Source organism: Oncorhynchus keta, chromosome 1 (assembly GCF_023373465.1).
Source record: "Oncorhynchus keta strain PuntledgeMale-10-30-2019 chromosome 1, Oket_V2, whole genome shotgun sequence".
NCBI lineage: Eukaryota > Metazoa > Chordata > Actinopteri > Salmoniformes > Salmonidae > Oncorhynchus > Oncorhynchus keta.
This window is the reverse complement of record NC_068421.1, coordinates 82,214,202-82,235,858: the sequence shown is the minus strand read 5'-3', so window position 1 is coordinate 82,235,858 and position 21,657 is coordinate 82,214,202. Positions and strand designations below refer to the sequence as shown.

General features: G+C 47.0%; 1 protein-coding gene across 3 annotated transcripts in view; it reads left to right on the top strand.

Annotated features, from left to right (window-relative positions):
- LOC118375443 (SH3-containing GRB2-like protein 3-interacting protein 1) overlaps positions 1-21,657 on the top strand; it is a 181,898-nt gene that overhangs the window by 14,515 nt on the left and 145,726 nt on the right. The gene's annotated exons all lie outside the window — the stretch shown is intronic.

Genomic DNA, 21,657 nt, shown 5'->3' with positions numbered 1-21,657 from the left:
CGTGTACCCATTATTCTGTTAGTTGTGTGTGTATACATACCCCTCCACGTGTACCCATTATTCTGTTAGTTGTGTGTGTATACATACCCCTCCACGTGTACCCATTACTCTGTTAGTTGTGTGTGTATACATACCCCTCCACGTGTACCCATTACTCTGTTAGTTGTGTGTGTATACATACCCCTCCACGTGTACCCATTACTCTGTTAGTTGTGTGTGTGTATACATACCCCTCCACGTGTACCCATTACTCTGTTAGTTGTGTGTGTATACATACCCCTCCACGTGTACCCATTATTCTGTTAGTTGTGTGTGTATACATACCCCTCCACGTGTACCCATTACTCTGTTAGTTGTGTGTGTATACATACCCCTCCACGTGTACCCATTATTCTGTTAGTTGTGTGTGTATACATACCCCTCCACGTGTACCCATTATTCTGTTAGTTGTGTGTGTATACATACCCCTCCACGTGTACCCATTATTCTGTTAGTTGTGTGTGTGTATACATACCCCTCCACGTGTACCCATTATTCTGTTAGTTGTGTGTGTATACATACCCCTCCACGTGTACCCATTATTCTGTTAGTTGTGTGTGTGTATACATACCCCTCCACGTGTACCCATTATTCTGTTAGTTGTGTGTGTGTATACATACCCCTCCACGTGTACCCATTACTCTGTTAGTTGTGTGTGTGTATACATACCCCTCCACGTGTACCCATTACTCTGTTAGTTGTGTGTGTGTATACATACCCCTCCATATGTACCCATTATTCTGTTAGTTGTGTGTGTATACATACCCCTCCACGTGTACCCATTATTCTGTTAGTTGTGTGTGTATACATACCCCTCCACGTGTACCCATTATTCTGTTAGTTGTGTGTGTGTACATACCCCTCCACGTGTACCCATTACTCTGTTAGTTGTGTGTGTATACATACCCCTCCACGTGTACCCATTATTCTGTTAGTTGTGTGTGTGTATACATACCCCTCCACGTGTACCCATTACTCTGTTAGTTGTGTGTGTGTATACATACCCCTCCACGTGTACCCATTACTCTGTTAGTTGTGTGTGTATACATACCCCTCCACGTGTACCCATTATTCTGTTAGTTGTGTGTGTGTACATACCCCTCCACGTGTACCCATTACTCTGTTAGTTGTGTGTGTATACATACCCCTCCACGTGTACCCATTATTCTGTTAGTTGTGTGTGTGTACATACCCCTCCATGTGTACCTGTTACTCTGTGAGTTGTGTGTGTATACATACCCCTCCACGTGTACCCATTATTCTGTTAGTTGTGTGTGTGTACATACCCCTCCATGTGTACCTGTTACTCTGTGAGTTGTGTGTGTATACATACCCCTCCACGTGTACCCATTATTCTGTTAGTTGTGTGTGTGTATACATACCCCTCCACGTGTACCTGTTACTCTGTTAGTTGTGTGTGTGTATACATACCCCTCCACGTGTACCCATTACTCTGTTAGTTGTGTGTGTATACATACCCCTCCACGTGTACCCATTATTCTGTTAGTTGTGTGTGTGTACATACCCCTCCACGTGTACCTGTTACTCTGTGAGTTGTGTGTGTATACATACCCCTCCACGTGTACCCATTACTCTGTTAGTTGTGTGTGTGTATACATACCCCTCCACGTGTACCCATTACTCTGTTAGTTGTGTGTGTGTATACATACCCCTCCACGTGTACCCATTACTCTGTTAGTTGTGTGTGTATACATACCCCTCCACGTGTACCCATTACTCTGTTAGTTGTGTGTGTATACATACCCCTCCATGTGTACCTGTAACTCTGTGAGTTGTGTGTGTGTATACATACCCCTCCACGTGTACCCATTACTATGTTAGTTGTGTGTGTGTACATACCCCTCCACGTGTACCCATTATTCTGTTAGTTGTGTGTGTATACATACCCCTCCACGTGTACCCATTATTCTGTTAGTTGTGTGTGTATACATACCCCTCCACGTGTACCTGTTACTCTGTGAGTTGTGTGTGTATACATACCCCTCCACGTGTACCCATTACTCTGTTAGTTGTGTGTGTGTATACATACCCCTCCACGTGTACCTGTTACTCTGTGAGTTTGTGTGTGTATACATACCCCTCCACGTGTACCCATTACTCTGTGAGTTGTGTGTGTGTATACATACCCCTCCACGTGTACCTGTTACTCTGTGAGTTGTGTGTGTGTATACATACCCCTCCACGTGTACCCATTACTCTGTTAGTTGTGTGTGTGTATACATACCCCTCCACGTGTACCCTGTTACTCTGTTAGTTGTGTGTGTGTATACATACCCCTCCACGTGTACCCGTTACTCTGTTAGTTGTGTGTGTATACATACCCCTCCACGTGTACCCTGTTACTCTGTTAGTTGTGTGTGTGTATACATACCCCTCCACGTGTACCTGTTACTCTGTGAGTTGTGTGTGTATACATACCCTCCACGTGTACCTGTTACTCTGTTAGTTGTGTGTGTGTATACATACCCCTCCACGTGTACCCGTTACTCTGTGAGTTGTGTGTGTATACATACCCCTCCACGTGTACCTGTTACTCTGTTAGTTGTGTGTGTGTATACATACCCCTCCACGTGTACCCATTACTCTGTTAGTTTGTGTGTGTATACATACCCCTCCACGTGTACCCTGTTACTCTGTTAGTGTGTGTGTGTATACATACCCCTCCACGTGTACCCATTACTCTGTGAGTTGTGTGTGTATACATACCCCTCCACGTGTACCTGTTACTCTGTGAGTTGTGTGTGTATACATACCCCTCCACGTGTACCTGTTACTCTGTTAGTTGTGTGTGTATACATACCCCTCCACGTGTACCCATTACTCTGTGAGTTGTGTGTGTATACATACCCCTCCACGTGTACCCTGTTACTCTGTGAGTTGTGTGTGTATACATACCCCTCCACGTGTACCCTGTTACTCTGTGAGTGTGTGTGTGTATACATACCCCTCCATGTGTACCCATTACTCTGTTAGTTGTGTGTGTGTATACATACCCCTCCACGTGTACCTGTTACTCTGTTAGTTGTGTGTGTGTATACATACCCCTCCATGTGTACCTGTTAGTGTGTGTGTGTATACATACCCCTCCACTACCCATTACTCTGTTAGTGTGTGTGTGTATACATACCCCTCCATGTGTACCCGTTACTCTGTTAGTTGTGTGTGTATACATACCCCTCCACGTGTACCCGTTACTCTGTTAGTTGTGTGTGTATACATACCCCTCCACGTGTAGCCGTTACTCTGTGAGTTGTGTGTGTGTATACATACGCCTCCACGTGTACCCATTACTCTGTTAGTTGTGTGTGTGTATACATACCCCTCCACGTGTACCTGTAACTCTGTGAGTTGTGTGTGTATACATACCCCTCCATGTGTACCTGTAACTCTGTGAGTTGTGTGTGTGTATACATACCCCTCCATGTGTACCTGTTACTCTGTGAGTTGTGTGTGTATACATACCCCTCCACGTGTACCCGTTACTCTGTTAGTTGTGTGTGTATACATACCCCTCCACGTGTACCCATTACTCTGTTAGTTGTGTGTGTATACATACCCCTCCACGTGTACCCATTACTCTGTTAGTTGTGTGTGTATACATACCCCTCCACGTGTGTTACTCTGTGAGTGTGTGTGTGTATACATCTGTGTACCCATTACTCTGTTAGTTGTGTGTGTATACATACCCCTCCATGTGTACCCTGTTACTCTGTGTTAGTTGTGTGTGTATACATACCCCTCCACGTGTACCCATTATTCTGTTAGTTGTGTGTGTGTACATACCCCTCCATGTGTACCTGTTACTCTGTGAGTTGTGTGTGTATACATACCCCTCCACGTGTACCCATTATTCTGTTAGTTGTGTGTGTGTATACATACCCCTCCACGTGTACCTGTTACTCTGTGAGTTTGTGTGTGTATACATACCCCTCCACGTGTACCCATTACTCTGTTAGTGTGTGTGTGTGTACATACCCCTCCATGTGTACCTGTTACTCTGTGAGTTGTGTGTGTATACATACCCCTCCACGTGTACCCATTACTCTGTTAGTTGTGTGTGTATACATACCCCTCCACGTGTACCTGTTACTCTGTGAGTTGTGTGTGTGTATACATACCCCTCCACGTGTACCCATTATTCTGTTAGTTTGTGTGTGTATACATACCCCTCCACGTGTACCCATTACTCTGTTAGTTGTGTGTGTGTATACATACCCCTCCACGTGTACCCATTACTCTGTTAGTGTGTGTGTATACATACCCCTCCACGTGTACCCATTATTCTGTTAGTTGTGTGTGTGTATACATACCCCTCCACGTGTACCTGTTACTCTGTGAGTTGTGTGTGTATACATACCCCTCCACGTGTACCCATTATTCTGTTAGTTGTGTGTGTGTACATACCCCTCCATGTGTACCTGTTACTCTGTGAGTTGTGTGTGTATACATACCCCTCCACGTGTACCCATTATTCTGTTAGTTGTGTGTGTGTACATACCCCTCCATGTGTACCTGTTACTCTGTGAGTTGTGTGTGTATACATACCCCTCCACGTGTACCCATTACTCTGTTAGTTGTGTGTGTGTATACATACCCCTCCACGTGTACCCATTACTCTGTTAGTTGTGTGTGTGTATACATACCCCTCCACGTGTACCCATTACTCTGTTAGTTGTGTGTGTGTATACATACCCCTCCACGTGTACCCGTTACTCTGTTAGTTGTGTGTGTGTACATACCCCTCCAAGTGTACCTGTAACTCTGTGAGTTGTGTGTGTATACATACCCCTCCACGTGTACCCTGTTACTCTGTTAGTTGTGTGTGTGTATACATACCCCTCCACGTGTACCCATTACTCTGTTAGTTGTGTGTGTGTATACATACCCCTCCACGTGTACCCATTACTCTGTTAGTTGTGTGTGTGTATACATACCCCTCCACATGTACCCATTACTCTGTTAGTTGTGTGTGTGTATACATACCCCTCCACGTGTACCCGTTACTCTGTTAGTTGTGTGTGTGTACATACCCCTCCAAGTGTACCTGTAACTCTGTGAGTTGTGTGTGTGTATACATACCCCTCCATGTGTACCTGTAACTCTGTGAGTTGTGTGTGTGTATACATACCCCTCCACGTGTACCTGTTACTCTGTGAGTTGTGTGTGTGTATACATACCCCTCCACGTGTACCTGTTACTCTGTGAGTTGTGTGTGTGTATACATACCCCTCCACGTGTACCCGTTACTCTGTGAGTTGTGTGTGTGTATACATACCCCTCCACGTGTACCCATTACTCTGTTAGTTGTGTGTGTGTATACATACCCCTCCACGTGTACCCATTATTCTGTTAGTTGTGTGTGTGTATACATACCCCTCCACGTGTACCCATTACTCTGTGAGTGTGTGTGTGTATACATACCCCTCCACGTGTACCCGTTACTCTGTGAGTGTGTGTGTGTATACATACCCCTCCACGTGTACCCGTTACTCTGTTAGTTTGTGTGTGTGTATACATACCCCTCCACGTGTACCCGTTACTCTGTGAGTGTGTGTGTGTATACATACCCCTCCACGTGTACCCGTTACTCTGTTAGTTGTGTGTGTGTATACATACCCCTCCACGTGTACCCGTTACTCTGTGAGTTGTGTGTGTGTATACATACCCCTCCACGTGTACCCGTTACTCTGTTAGTTGTGTGTGTGTATACATACCCCTCCACGTGTACCCGTTACTCTGTTAGTTGTGTGTGTGTATACATACCCCTCCACGTGTACCCGTTACTCTGTTAGTTGTGTGTGTATACATACCCCTCCACGTGTACCCATTACTCTGTTAGTTGTGTGTGTGTATACATACCCCTCCACGTGTACCCGTTACTCTGTTAGTTGTGTGTGTATACATACCCCTCCACGTGTACCCGTTACTCTGTTAGTTGTGTGTGTATACATACCCCTCCACGTGTACCCGTTACTCTGTGAGTTTGTGTGTGTATACATACCCCTCCACGTGTACCCGTTACTCTGTTAGTTGTGTGTGTATACATACCCCTCCACGTGTACCCGTTACTCTGTTAGTTGTGTGTGTGTATACATACCCCTCCACGTGTACCCGTTACTCTGTTAGTTGTGTGTGTGTATACATACCCCTCCACGTGTACCCGTTACTCTGTTAGTTGTGTGTGTGTATACATACCCCTCCACGTGTACCCGTTACTCTGTTAGTTGTGTGTGTGTATACATACCCCTCCACGTGTACCCGTTACTCTGTGAGTTTGTGTGTGTATACATACCCCTCCACGTGTACCCGTTACTCTGTGAGTTGTGTGTGTATACATACCCCTCCACGTGTACCCGTTACTCTGTTAGTTGTGTGTGTGTATACATACCCCTCCACGTGTACCCGTTACTCTGTTAGTTGTGTGTGTGTATACATACCCCTCCACGTGTACCCGTTACTCTGTGAGTTGTGTGTGTGTATACATACCCCTCCACGTGTACCCGTTACTCTGTTAGTGTGTGTGTGTATACATACCCCTCCACGTGTACCCGTTACTCCATACACCTCCACGTGTACCCGTTACTCTGTGAGTTGTGTGTGTGTATACATACCCCTCCACGTGTACCCGTTACTCTGTGAGTTGTGTGTGTGTGTGTGTATACATATCCCTCCACGTGTACCCGTTACTCTGTGAGTTGTGTGTGTGTGTGTATACATACCCCTCCACGTGTACCCGTTACTCTGTGAGTTGTGTGTGTGTATACATATCCCTCCACGTGTACCCGTTACTCTGTTAGTTGTGTGTGTGTATACATACCCCTCCACGTGTACCCATTACTCTGTTAGTTGTGTGTGTGTATACATACCCCTCCACGTGTACCCGTTACTCTGTTAGTTGTGTGTGTGTATACATACCCCTCCACGTGTACCCGTTACTCTGTGAGTTGTGTGTGTGTATACATACCCCTCCACGTGTACCCGTTACTCTGTGAGTTGTGTGTGTGTATACATACCCCTCCACGTGTACCCGTTACTCTGTTAGTTGTGTGTGTGTATACATACCCCTCCACGTGTACCCGTTACTCTGTTAGTTGTGTGTGTGTGTGTGTGTATACATACCCCTCCACGTGTACCCGTTACTCTGTGAGTTGTGTGTGTATACATACCCCTCCACGTGTACCCGTTACTCTGTTAGTTGTGTGTGTGTGTATACATACCCCTCCACGTGTACCCGTTACTCTGTGAGTTGTGTGTGTATACATACCCCTCCACGTGTACCCGTTACTCTGTTAGTTGTGTGTGTGTGTGTATACATACCCATCCACGTGTACCCGTTACTCTGTTATTTGTGTGTGTATACATACCCCTCCACGTGTACCCGTTACTCTGTGAGTTGTGTGTGTATACATACCCCTCCACGTGTACCCGTTACTCTGTGAGTTGTGTGTGTGTATACATACCCCTCCACGTGTACCCGTTACTCTGTGAGTTGTGTGTGTGTATACATACCCCTCCACGTGTACCCGTTACTCTGTGAGTTGTGTGTGTGTGTGTATACATACCCCTCCACGTGTACCCGTTACTCTGTGAGTTATGTGTGTGTGTATACATACCCCTCCATGTGTACCCATTACTCTGTGAGTTGTGTGTGTGTATACATACCCCTCCACGTGTACCCGTTACTCTGTGAGTTGTGTGTGTGTATACATACCCCTCCACGTGTACCCGTTACTCTGTTAGTTGTGTGTGTGTATACATACCCCTCCACGTGTACCCGTTACTCTGTTAGTTGTGTGTGTGTGTGTGTATACCTACCCCTCCACGTGTACCCGTTACTCTGTGAGTTGTGTGTGTATACATACCCCTCCACGTGTACCCGTTACTCTGTTAGTTGTGTGTGTGTGTGTGTATACATACCCTCCACGTGTACCCGTTACTCTGTGAGTTGTGTGTGTATACATACCCCTCCACGTGTACCCGTTACTCTGTTAGTTGTGTGTGTGTGTGTGTGTATACATACCCCTCCACGTGTACCCGTTACTCTGTTATTTGTGTGTGTATACTGTGTACCCGTTACTCTGTGAGTTGTGTGTGTATACATACCCCTCCACGTGTACCCGTTACTCTGTTAGTTGTGTGTGTGTATACATACCCCTCCACGTGTACCCGTTACTCTGTGAGTGTGTGTGTATACATACCCCTCCACGTGTACCCGTTACTCTGTGAGTGTGTGTGTGTATACATACCCCTCCATGTGTACCCGTTACTCTGTGAGTGTGTGTATGTATACATACCCCTCCACGTGTACCCGTTACTCTGTGAGTTGTGTGTGTATACATACCCCTCCACGTGTACCCGTTACTCTGTGAGTTGTGTGTGTATACATACCCCTCCACGTGAACCCGTTACTCTGTGAGTTGTGTGTGTGTGTGTGTATACATATCCCTCCACGTGTACCCGTTACTCTGTTAGTTGCGTGTGTGTATACATACCCCTCCACGTGTACCCGTTACTCTGTTAGTTGTGTGTGTGTATACATACCCCTCCACGTGTACCCATTACTCTGTTAGTGTGTGTGTGTATACATACCCCTCCACGTGTACCCGTTACTCTGTTAGTTGTGTGTGTATACATACCCTCCACGTGTATCCGTTACTCTGTTGTGTGTGTGTATACATACCCCTCCACGTGTACCCGTTACTCTGTGAGTTGTGTGTGTATACATACCCCTCCACGTGTGTTCTCTGTGAGATGTGTGTGTATACATACCCCTCCACGTGTACCTGTTACTCTGTTAGTTTGTGTGTGTATACATACCCCTCCACGTGTACCCGTTACTCTGTGAGTTGTGTGTGTGTATACATGCCCCTCCACGTGTACCCGTTACTCTGTGAGTTGTGTGTGTATACATACCCCTCCACGTGTACCCGTTACCTGTGAGTTGTGTGTGTATACATACCCTCCACGTGTACCCATTACTCTGTGAGTGTGTGTGTATATACATACCCCTCCACGTGTACCCGTTACTCTGTGAGTTGTGTGTGTGTATACATACCCCTCCACGTGTACCCGTTACTCTGTGAGTTGTGTGTGTATACATACCCCTCCACGTGTACCCGTTACTCTGTGAGTTGTGTGTGTGTATACATACCCCTCCACGTGTACCCATTACTCTGTGAGTTGTGTGTGTGTATACATACCCCTCCACGTGTACCCGTTACTCTGTGAGTTGTGTGTGTATATACATACCCCTCCACGTGTACCCGTTACTCTGTGAGTGTGTGTGTGTGTATACATACCCCTCCACGTGTACCCGTTACTCTGTGAGTTGTGTGTGTATACATACCCCTCCACGTGTACCCGTTACTCTGTTAGTTGTGTGTGTGTGTGTGTGTATACATACCCCTCCACGTGTACCCGTTACTCTGTGAGTTGTGTGTGTATACATACCCCTCCACGTGTACCCGTTACTCTGTTAGTTGTGTGTGTGTGTATACATACCCCTCCACGTGTACCCGTTACTCTGTTATTTGTGTGTGTATACATACCCCTCCACGTGTACCCGTTACTCTGTGAGTTGTGTGTGTATACATACCCCTCCACGTGTACCCGTTACTCTGTTAGTTGTGTGTGTGTATACATACCCCTCCACGTGTACCCGTTACTCTGTGAGTTGTGTGTGTATACATACCCCTCCATGTGTACCCGTTACTCTGTGAGTTGTGTGTGTATACATACCCCTCCATGTGTACCCGTTACTCTGTGAGTTGTGTATGTATACATACCCCTCCACGTGTACCCGTTACTCTGTGAGTTGTGTGTGTGTATACATACCCCTCCATGTGTACCCGTTACTCTGTTAGTTGTGTGTGTATACATACCCCTCCACGTGTACCCGTTACTCTGTTAGTTGTGTGTGTATACATACCCCTCCACGTGTACCCGTTACTCTGTTAGTTGTGTGTGTGTATACATACCCCTCCACGTGTACCCGTTACTCTGTGAGTTGTGTGTGTGTATACATACCCCTCCACGTGTACCCGTTACTCTGTGAGTTGTGTGTGTGTGTGTATACATATCCCTCCACGTGTACCCGTTACTCTGTTAGTTGTGTGTGTGTATACATACCCCTCCACGTGTACCCGTTACTCTGTTAGTTGTGTGTGTGTATACATACCCCTCCACGTGTACCCGTTACTCTGTTAGTTGTGTGTGTGTATACATACCCCTCCACGTGTGTTACCTGTTAGTTGTGTGTGTCTATACATACCCCTCCACGTGTTACTCTGTTAGTGTGTGTGTGTATACATACCCTCCACGTGTACCCGTTACTCTGTGAGTTGTGTGTGTATACATACCCCTCCACGTGTACCCGTTACTCTGTGAGTTGTGTGTGTTTACATACCCCTCCACGTGTACCCGTTACTCTGTTAGTTGTGTGTGTGTATACATACCCCTCCACGTGTACCCGTTACTCTGTGAGTTGTGTGTGTGTATACATACCCCTCCACGTGTACCCGTTACTCTGTGAGTTGTGTGTGTGTGTGTGTGTATACATACCCCTCCACGTGTACCCGTTACTCTGTTAGTTGTGTGTGTGTATACATACCCCTCCACGTGTACCCGTTACTCTGTTAGTTGTGTGTGTGTATACATACCCCTCCACGTGTACCCATTACTCTGTTAGTTGTGTGTGTGTATACATACCCCTCCACGTGTACCCGTTACTCTGTGAGTTGTGTGTGTATACATACCCCTCCACGTGTACCCGTTACTCTGTTAGTTGCGTGTGTGTATACATACACCTCCACGTGTACCCGTTACTCTGTTAGTTGTGTGTGTGTATACATACCCCTCCACGTGTACCCATTACTCTGTTAGTTGTGTGTGTGTATATATACCCCTCCATGTGTACCCGTTACTCTGTTGAGTTGTGTGTGTATACATACCCCTCCACGTGTACCCGTTACTCTGTTAGTTGTTGTGTGTGTGTATACATACCCCTCCACGTGTCCACTCTGTTATTTGTGTGTGTATACATACCCCTCCACGTGTACCCGTTACTCTGTGAGTTGTGTGTGTATACATACCCCTCCACGTGTACCCGTTACTCTGTGAGTTGTGTGTGTGTATACATACCCCTCCACGTGTACCCGTTACTCTGTGAGATGTGTGTATATACATACCCCTCCACGTGTACCTGTTACTCTGTTAGTTGTGTGTGTGTATACATACCCCTCCACGTGTACCCGTTACTCTGTGAGTTGTGTGTGTGTATACATACCCCTCCACGTGTACCCGTTACTCTGTGAGTTGTGTGTGTGTGTATACATACCCCTCCACGTGTACCCGTTACTCTGTGAGTTATGTGTGTGTGTATACATACCCCTCCATGTGTACCCATTACTCTGTGAGTTGTGTGTGTGTATACATACCCCTCCACGTGTACCCGTTACTCTGTGAGTTGTGTGTGTGTATACATACCCCTCCACGTGTACCCGTTACTCTGTTAGTTGTGTGTGTGTGTATACATACCCCTCCACGTGTACCCGTTACTCTGTTAGTGTGTGTGTGTGTGTGTGTGTATACCTACCCCTCCACGTGTACCCGTTACTCTGTGAGTTGTGTGTGTATACATACCGCTCCACGTGTACCCGTTACTCTGTTAGTTGTGTGTGTGTGTGTGTATACATACCCCTCCACGTGTACCCGTTACTCTGTGAGTTGTGTGTGTATACATACCCCTCCACGTGTACCCGTTACTCTGTTAGTTGTGTGTGTGTGTGTATACATACCCCTCCACGTGTACCCGTTACTCTGTTATTTGTGTGTGTATACATACCCCTCCACGTGTACCCGTTACTCTGTGAGTTGTGTGTGTATACATACCCCTCCACGTGTACCCGTTACTCTGTGAGTTGTGTGTGTATACATACCCCTCCACGTGTACCCGTTACTCTGTGAGTTGTGTGTGTATACATACCCCTCCACGTGTACCCGTTACTCTGTGAGTTATGTGTGTGTATACATACCCCTCCATGTGTACCCATTACTCTGTGAGTTGTGTGTGTGTATACATACCCCTCCACGTGTACCCGTTACTCTGTGAGTTGTGTGTGTGTATACATACCCTCCACGTGTACCCGTTACTCTGTTAGTGTGTGTGTGTGTGTGTGTGTGTATACATACCCCTCCACGTGTACCCGTTACTCTGTTAGTGTGTGTATACATACCCCTCCACGTGTACCCGTTACTCTGTGAGATGTGTGTATATACATACCCCTCCACGTGTACCTGTTACTCTGTTAGTTGTGTGTGTGTATACATACCCCTCCACGTGTACCCGTTACTCTGTGAGTTGTGTGTGTGTATACATACCCCTCCACGTGTACCCGTTACTCTGTGAGTTGTGTGTGTATACATACCCCTCCACGTGTACCCGTTACTCTGTGAGTTGTGTGTGTATACATACCCCTCCACGTGTACCCGTTACTCCGTGAGATGTGTGTATATACATACCCCTCCACGTGTACCTGTTACTCTGTTAGTTGTGTGTGTGTATACATACCCCTCCACGTGTACCCGTTACTCTGTGAGTTGTGTGTGTGTATACATACCCCTCCACGTGTACCCGTTACTCTGTGAGTTGTGTGTGTATACATACCCCTCCACGTGTACCCGTTACTCTGTGAGTTATGTGTGTGTGTATACATACCCCTCCATGTGTACCCATTACTCTGTGAGTTGTGTGTGTGTATACATACCCCTCCACGTGTACCCGTTACTCTGTGAGTTGTGTGTGTGTATACATACCCCTCCACGTGTACCCGTTACTCTGTTAGTTGTGTGTGTGTGTGTGTGTGTATACCTACCCCTCCACGTGTACCCGTTACTCTGTGAGTTGTGTGTGTATACATACCCCTCCACGTGTACCCGTTACTCTGTTAGTTGTGTGTGTGTGTGTGTGTATACATACCCCTCCACGTGTACCCGTTACTCTGTGAGTTGTGTGTGTATACATACCCCTCCACATGTACCCGTTACTCTGTTAGTTGTGTGTGTGTGTGTGTGTATACATACCCCTCCACGTGTACCCGTTACTCTGTTATTTGTGTGTGTATACATACCCCTCCACGTGTACCCGTTACTCTGTGAGTTGTGTGTGTATACATACCCCTCCACGTGTACCCGTTACTCTGTTAGTTGTGTGTGTGTATACATACCCCTCCACGTGTACCCGTTACTCTGTGAGTTGTGTGTGTATACATACCCCTCCATGTGTACCCGTTACTCTGTGAGTTGTGTGTGTATACATACCCCTCCATGTGTACCCGTTACTCTGTGAGTTGTGTATGTATACATACCCCTCCACGTGTACCCGTTACTCTGTGAGTTGTGTGTGTATACATACCCCTCCACGTGTACCCGTTACTCTGTGAGTTGTGTGTGTATACATACCCCTCCACGTGTACCCGTTACTCTGTTAGTTGTGTGTGAGTATACATACCCCTCCACGTGTACCCGTTACTCTGTTAGTTGTGTGTGTGTATACATACCCCTCCACGTGTACCCGTTACTCTGTGAGTTGTGTGTGTGTATACATACCCCTCCACGTGTACCCGTTACTCTGTGAGTTGTGTGTGTGTGTGTATACATATCCCTCCACGTGTACCCGTTACTCTGTTAGTTGCGTGTGTGTATACATACACCTCCACGTGTACCCGTTACTCTGTTAGTTGTGTGTGTGTATACATACCCCTCCACGTGTACCCATTACTCTGTTAGTTGTGTGTGTGTATACATACCCCTCCACGTGTACCCGTTACTCTGTTAGTTGTGTGTGTGTATACATACCCCTCCACGTGTACCCGTTACTCTGTGTATACATACCCCTCCACGTGTACCCGTTACTCTGTGAGTTGTGTGTGTATACATACCCCTCCACGTGTACCCGTTACTCTGTGAGTTGTGTGTGTATACATACCCCTCCACGTGTACCCGTTACTCTGTTAGTTGTGTGTGTATACATACCCCTCCACGTGTACCCGTTACTCTGTGAGTTGTGTGTGTGTATACATACCCTCCACGTGTACCCGTTACTCTGTGAGTGTGTGTGTGTGTGTATACATATCCCTCCACGTGTACCCGTTACTCTGTTAGTTGTGTGTGTATACATACCCCTCCACGTGTACATACCTCCACGTGTACCCGTTACTCTGTTAGTTGTGTGTGTGTATACATGCCCCTCCACGTGTACCCGTTACTCTGTTGTGTGTGTGTATACATACCCCTCCACGTGTACCCGTTACTCTGTTAGTTGTGTGTGTGTATACATACATACCCCTCCACGTGTACCCGTTACTCTGTGAGTTGTGTGTGTGTATACATACCCCTCCATACCCGTTACCCTACCCCTCCACGTGTACCCGTTACTCTGTTAGTTGTGTGTGTGTATACATACCCCTCCACGTGTACCCGTTACTCTGTGAGTTGTGTGTGTGTATACATACCCCTCCACGTGTACCCGTTACTCTGTGAGTTGTGTGTGTGTGTATACATACCCCTCCACGTGTACCCGTTACTCTGTTAGTTGTGTGTGTGTATACATACCCCTCCACGTGTACCCGTTACTCTGTGTGTATACATGTGTACCCGTTGTGTGTATACATACCCTCCACGTGTACCCGTTACTCTGTTAGTGTGTGTGTGTATACATACCCCTCCACGTGTACCCGTTACTCTGTTAGTTGTGTGTGTGTGTGTATACATATCCACCCCTCCACGTGTACCCGTTACTCTGTTGTTGTGTGTGTGTGTATACATACCCCTCCACCCGTTACTCTGTTAGTTGTGTGTGTATACATACCCCTCCACGTGTACCCGTTACTCTGTGAGTTGTGTGTGTGTATACATACCCCTCCACGTGTACCCGTTACTCTGTTAGTTGTGTGTGTATACATACCCCTCCACGTGTACCCGTTACTCTGTGAGTTGTGTGTGTGTATACATACCCCTCCACGTGTACCCGTTACTCTGTGAGTTGTGTGTGTATACATACCCCTCCACGTGTACCCGTTACTCTGTGAGTTGTGTGTGTGTATACATACCCCTCCACGTGTACCCGTTACTCTGTGAGTTGTGTGTGTGTATACATACCCCTCCACGTGTACCCGTTACTCTGTGAGTGTGTGTGTGTATACATACCCCTCCACGTGAACCCGTTACTCTGTGAGTTGTGTGTGTGTGTGTGTATACATATCCCTCCACGTGTACCCGTTACTCTGTTAGTTGTGTGTGTATACATACCCCTCCACGTGTACCCGTTACTCTGTTAGTTGTGTGTGTGTATACATACCCCTCCACGTGTACCCATTACTCTGTTAGTTGTGTGTGTGTATACATACCCCTCCACGTGTACCCGTTACTCTGTTAGTTGTGTGTGTGTATACATACCCCTCCACGTGTACCCGTTACTCTGTTAGTTGTGTGTGTATACATACCCCTCCACGTGTGTTACTCTGTTAGTTGTGTGTGTGTATACATACCCCTCCATGTGTACCCATTACTCTGTTAGTTGTGTGTGTGTATACATACCCCTCCACGTGTACCCGTTACTCTGTGAGTTGTGTGTGTATACATACCCCTCCACGTGTACCCGTTACTCTGTTAGTTGTGTGTGTATACATACCCCTCCACGTGTACCCGTTACTCTGTGAGTTGTGTGTGTGTATACATACCCCTCCACGTGTACCCGTTACTCTGTGAGTTGTGTGTGTGTGTGTGTGTGTATACATACCCCTCCACGTGTACCCGTTACTCTGTGAGTTGTGTGTGTGTATACATACCCCTCCACGTGTACCCGTTACTCTGTTAGTTGTGTGTGTGTATACATACCCCTCCACGTGTACCCGTTACTCTGTGAGTTGTGTGTGTGTATACATACCCCTCCACGTGTACCCGTTACTCTGTGAGTTGTGTGTGTGTATACATACCCCTCCACGTGTACCCGTTACTCTGTTAGTTGTGTGTGTGTGTGTGTGTGTATACATACCCCTCCACGTGTACCCGTTACTCTGTTAGTTGTGTGTGTGTGTGTGTGTATACCCCTCCACGTGTACCCGTTACTCTGTGAGTTGTGTGTGTATACATACCCCTCCATGTGTACCCGTTACTCTGTTAGTTGTGTGTGTGTGTGTATACATACCCCTCCACGTGTACCCGTTACTCTGTGAGTTGTGTGTGTAATACATACCCCTCCACGTGTACCCGTTACTCTGTTAGTTGTGTGTGTGTATACATACCCCTCCACGTGTACCCGTTACTCTGTTTGTTGTGTGTGTGTATACATACCCCTCCACGTGTACCCGTTACTCTGTTAGTTGTGTGTGTGTATACATACCCCTCCACGTGTACCCGTTACTCTGTGAGTGTGTGTGTGTATACATACCCCTCCACGTGTACCCGTTACTCTGTGAGTTGTGTGTGTGTATACATACCCCTCCACGTGTACCCGTTACTCTGTTAGTTGTTTGTGTGTGTATACATACCCCTCCACGTGTACCCGTTACTCTGTGAGTTATGTGTGTGTGTATACATACCCCTCCATGTGTACCCATTACTCTGTGAGTTGTGTGTGTGTATACATACCCCTCCACGTGTACCCGTTACTCTGTGAGTTGTGTGTGTGTATACATACCCCTCCACGTGTACCCGTTACTCTGTTAGTGTGTGTGTGTGTATACATACCCCTCCACGTGTACCCGTTACTCTGTTAGTTGTGTGTGTGTGTGTGTATACCTACCCCTCCACGTGTACCCGTTACTCTGTGAGTTGTGTGTGTATACATACCCCTCCACGTGTACCCGTTACCTGTTAGTTGTGTGTGTGTGTGTGTATACATACCCTCCACGTGTACCCGTTACTCTGTGAGTGTGTGTGTATACATACCCCTCCACGTGTACCCGTTACTCTGTTAGTTGTGTGTGTGTGTGTATACATACCCCTCCACGTGTACCCGTTACTCTGTTAGTTGTGTGTGTATACATACCCTCCACGTGTACCCGTTACTCTGTTTGTTGTGTGTGTGTATACATACCCCTCCACGTGTACCCGTTACTCTGTTAGTTGTGTGTGTGTATACATACCCCTCCACGTGTACCCGTTACTCTGTTAGTGTGTGTGTGTATACATACCCCTCCACGTGTACCCGTTACTCTGTGAGTTGTGTGTGTGTATACATACCCCTCCACGTGTACCCGACCCTGTTATTTGTGTGTGTATACATACCCCTCCACGTGTAGCCGTTACTCTGTGAGTTGTGTGTGTATACATACCCCTCCACGTGTACCCGTTACTCTGTGAGTTGTGTGTGTATGCATACCCCTCCACGTGTACCCGTTACTCTGTTAGTTGTGTGTGTATACATACCCCTCCACATGTACCCGTTACTCTGTGAGTTGTGTGTGTATACATACCCCTCCACGTGTACCCGTTACTCTGTGAGTTGTGTGTGTATACATACCCCTCCACGTGTACCCGTTACTCTGTTAGTTGTGTGTGTATACATACCCCTCCACGTGTACCCGTTACTCTGTGAGTTGTGTGTGTGTACATACCCCTCCACGTTTACCCGTTACTCTGTGAGTTGTGTGTGTGTACATACCCCTCCATGTGTACCCGTTACTCTGTTAGTTGTGTGTGTATACATACCCCTCCACGTGTACCCGTTACTCTGTGAGTGTTGTGTGTGTATACATACCCTCCACGTGTACCCGTTACTCTATTAGTTGTGTGTGTATACATACCCCTCCACGTGTACCCGTTACTCTGTTAGTTGTGTGTGTGTATACATACCCCTCCACGTGTACCCGTTACTCTGTGAGTTGTGTGTGTATACATACCCCTCCATGTGTACCCGTTACTCTATGAGTTGTGTGTGTGTGTGTATACATACCCCTCCATGTGTACCCGTTACTCTGTTAGTTGTGTGTGTGTATACATACCCCTCCACGTGTACCCGTTACTCTGTGAGTTGTGTGTGTGTATACATACCCCTCCACGTGTACCCGTTACTCTGTTAGTTGTGTGTGTGTATACATACCCCTCCACGTGTACCCGTTACTCTGTTAGTTGTGTGTGTGTATACATACCCCTCCACGTGTACCCGTTACTCTGTTAGTTGTGTGTGTGTATACATACCCCTCCACGTGTACCCGTTACTCTGTTAGTTGTGTGTGTATACATACCCCTCCACGTGTACCCGTTACTCTGTGAGTTGTGTGTGTGTACATACCCCTCCACGTGTACCCGTTACTCTGTGAGTTGTGTGTGTGTATACATACCCCTCCACGTGTACCCGTTACTCTGTTAGTTGTGTGTGTGTATACATACCCCTCCACGTGTACCCGTTACTCTGTTAGTTGTGTGTGTGTATACATACCCTCCACGTGTACCCGTTACTCTGTTAGTGTGTGTGTGTATACATACCCCTCCACGTGTACCCGTTACTCTGTGGGTTGTGTGTGTGTATACATACCCCTCCACGTGTACCCGTTACTCTGTTAGTTGTGTGTGTGTATACATACCCCATCCACATGTACCCGTTACTCTGTTAGTTGTGTGTGTATACATGCCCCTCCATGTGTACCCGTTACTCTGTGAGTTGTGTGTGTATACATACCCCTCCACGTGTACCCGTTACTCTGTGAGTTGTGTGTGTGTACATACCCCTCCATGTGTACCCGTTACTCTGTTAGTTGTGTGTGTATACATGCCCCTCCACGTGTACCCGTTACTCTGTGAGTTGTGTGTGTATACATACCCCTCCACGTGTACCCGTTACTCTGTGAGTGTGTGTGTGTATACATACCCCTCCACGTGTACCCATTACTCTGTTAGTTGTGTGTGTGTATACATACCCCTCCACGTGTACCCGTTACTCTGTGAGATGTGTGTGTATACATACCCCTCCACGTGTACCCGTTACTCTGTGAGTTATGTGTGTGTGTATACATACCCTCCATGTGTACCCATTACTCTGTGAGTTGTGTGTGTGTATACATACCCTCCACGTGTACCCGTTACTCTGTGAGTTGTGTGTGTGTATACATACCCCTCCACGTGTACCCGTTACTCTGTTAGTGTGTGTGTGTGTATACATACCCTCCACGTGTAACCATGACTCTGTTAGTTGTGTGTGTGTGTGTGTGTGTATACCTACCCCTCCACGTGTACCCGTTACTCTGTGAGTTGTGTGTGTATACATACCCCTCCACGTGTACCCGTTACTCTGTTAGTTGTGTGTGTGTGTGTGTATACATACCCCTCCACGTGTACCCGTTACTCTGTGAGTTGTGTGTGTATACATACCCCTCCACGTGTACCCGTTACTCTGTTAGTTGTGTGTGTGTGTGTATACATACCCCTCCACGTGTACCCGTTACTCTGTTATTTGTGTGTGTATACATACCCCTCCACGTGTACCCGTTACTCTGTTTGTTGTGTGTGTGTATACATACCCCTCCACGTGTACCCGTTACTCTGTGAGTTGTGTGTGTGTATACATACCCCTCCACGTGTACCCGTTACTCTGTTAGTTGTGTGTGTGTGTACATACCCCTCCACGTGTACCCGTTACTCTGTTAGTTGTGTGTGTGTGTGTGTGTGTATACCTACCCCTCCACGTGTACCCGTTACTCTGTGAGTTGTGTGTGTATACATACCCCTCCACGTGTACCCGTTACTCTGTGAGTTGTGTGTGTATACATACCCCTCCACGTGTACCCGTTACTCTGTTAGTTGTGTGTGTGTGTATACATACCCCTCCACGTGTACCCGTTACTCTGTTAGTTGTGTGTGTGTGTGTGTGTGTGTATACCTACCCCTCCACGTGTACCCGTTACTCTGTGAGTTGTGTGTGTATACATACCCCTCCACGTGTACCCGTTACTCTGTTAGTTGTGTGTGTATACATACCCCTCCACGTGTACCCGTTACTCTGTTAGTTGTGTGTGTATACATACCCCTCCACGTGTACCCGTTACTCTGTGAGTTGTGTGTGTGTACATACCCCTCCACGTTTACCCGTTACTCTGTGAGTTGTGTGTGTGTACATACCCCTCCATGTGTACCCGTTACTCTATTAGTTGTGTGTGTATACATACCCCTCCACGTGTACCCGTTACTCTGTGAGTTGTGTGTGTATACATACCCCTCCACGTGTACCCGTTACTCTATTAGTTGTGTGTGTATACATACCCCTCCACGTGTACCCGTTACTCTGTTAGTTGTGTGTGTGTATACATACCCCTCCACGTGTACCCGTTACTCTGTGAGATGTGTGTGTATACATACCCCTCCACGTGTACCCGTTACTCTGTTAGTTGTGTGTGTGTGTATACATACCCCTCCATGTGTACCCGTTACTCTGTTAGTTGTGTGTGTGTATACATACCCCTCCACGTGTACCCGTTACTCTGTGAGATGTGTGTGTATACATGCCCCTCCACGTGTACCCGTTACTCTGTTAGTTGTGTGTGTGTATACATACCCCTCCACGTGTACCCGTTACTCTGTTAGTTGTGTGTGTGTATACATACCCCTCCACGTGTACCCGTTACTCTGTTAGTTGTGTGTGTGTATACATACCCCTCCACGTGTACCCGATACTCTGTTAGTTGTGTGTGTATACATACCCCTCCACGTGTACCCGTTACTCTGTGAGTTGTGTGTGTGTACATACCCCTCCACGTGTACCCGTTACTCTGTGAGTGTGTGTGTGTATACATACCCCTCCACGTGTACCCGTTACTCTGTTAGTTGTGTGTGTGTATACATACCCCTCCACGTGTACCCGTTACTCTGTTAGTTGTGTGTGTGTATACATACCCCTCCACGTGTACCCGTTACTCTGTTAGTTGTGTGTGTATACATACCCCTCCACGTGTACCCGTTACTTTGTGGGTTGTGTGTGTGTATACATACCCCTCCACGTGTACCCGTTACTCTGTTAGTTGTGTGTGTGTATACATACCCCATCCACATGTACCCGTTACTCTGTTAGTTGTGTGTGTATACATACCCCTCCATGTGTACCCGTTACTCTGTGAGTTGTGTGTGTGTACATACCCCTCCCGTGTACCCGTTACTCTGTTAGTTGTGTGTGTATACATACCCCTCCATGTGTACCCGTTACTCTGTTAGTTGTGTGTGTATACATACCCCTCCACGTGTACCCGTTACTCTGTGAGTTGTGTGTGTGTACATACCCCTCCACGTGTACCCGTTACTCTGTGAGTTGTGTGTGTGTATACATACCCCTCCACGTGTACCCATTACTCTGTTAGTTGTGTGTGTGTATACATACCCCTCCACGTGTACCCGTTACTCTGTGAGATGTGTGTGTATACATACCCCTCCACGTGTACCCGTTACTCTGTGAGTTGTGTGTGTGTGTGTGTGTGTGTGTGTGTGTGTACATACCCCTGTGTGTGTGTGTGTGTTACTCTGTGTGTGTGTGTGTGTGTGTGTATACATACCCCTCCACGTGTACCCGTTACTCTGTGAGTTGTGTGTGTGTGTGTGTATACATACCCCTCC